This window comes from Ceratina calcarata, unplaced genomic scaffold (genome assembly GCF_001652005.2).
Source record: "Ceratina calcarata isolate Rehan_Ccalc_2016 unplaced genomic scaffold, ASM165200v1 scaffold486, whole genome shotgun sequence".
Classification (NCBI taxonomy): domain Eukaryota; kingdom Metazoa; phylum Arthropoda; class Insecta; order Hymenoptera; family Apidae; genus Ceratina; species Ceratina calcarata.
The window spans coordinates 14,418-15,590 of NW_017172888.1; positions in this window are offsets into that span (position 1 = coordinate 14,418).

Consider the following 1,173-nt stretch of genomic DNA (forward strand, 5'->3'; position numbering starts at 1 on the left):
ATATTATTGTGTTTCTTCGAAGAGGTTCTCTCTGTTGAAATGAAATCTGAATTATTTCACTCTGACTTCAATTCCTTTTTTAATATATTTTTCGAATCTACCATTTTGGGACGCAGCGTGTATTCTGGAAGAGGCTGTACCCGTGTCTCACTCTTTCGCCACTGAGTGAACGTTTTGATGCACCGTCTACTCCGTAATCGGGGATAAACGGTGATTGCATAATGATCGCGATGCGGAAGACGCACATGCATGCATGCAATGCCTGTACGACGCTGCCCCCGGCAGATGCGGTGCCCCAGTGCCGGTCGAAACGGTCGCAATCAAGCCTGTACGAGGGTTGCACCCGAGGGGGGCTCCAACAAACCGATTACAACGACTTTTTGTCGAATTATATCAGAAGATCCTGCATTATAGATCACCGGACGATGTTGCACCGCGTTAACGAATAGAAACGTCCAGGGCGGTGAGAAAAATAGAAAACGAGCCCCGAGACAGTGACGAATCAAACGTGTTCAAAAGTGATAAATGTTTTCGAGGTACCATCCTCGTTTCGCGAATCCAGAGCATTAAAGCCTCCATTCCCGCCATTATCTGCGTTCCTTTGCTTGCAACGTCTTTCATGTTCGATGATAGAGATGCATCGGTGCACATACATATGTATCGACCACTATTTATGTATGTATGTGTGTGTGTGTGTGTGTGTGTGTGCACTTGCGTACATACTCTTCAGTTCAGTCGAACGCATTACCGATTACGACACCGTTCTACGAAACCTTTTTCGCAACTTTATCCGAACCGCGCGCTCACCCTCGCAGCCTGCCATAATCTTTGAATAGGAGGAATAGCATCCGGGTATTATCGATTGTTACTCATGATTGTTCCCCGTTTTACTCGTCTCACCTCTACTGTCATTAACGTGATACACTTTACAGGTTGTGTAAGAGAATTCAAATAGTCATAAATAGGTTTTTATTTATTCATGAGGAGACATTAGTGTGCAATTTTTAATATTTGCATATTATCTGCAGGATCATGTGTTGTGATGTTTGATGAGGAAAACCAAGGAATATTTAACAATGAGATTCGTTCTCGTAGATTAAATTTTAAATACTTCATTCTGTTTTTATTCTCATTAACGTGATACACTTTGGTTGTGTAAATGTGAATATTTTT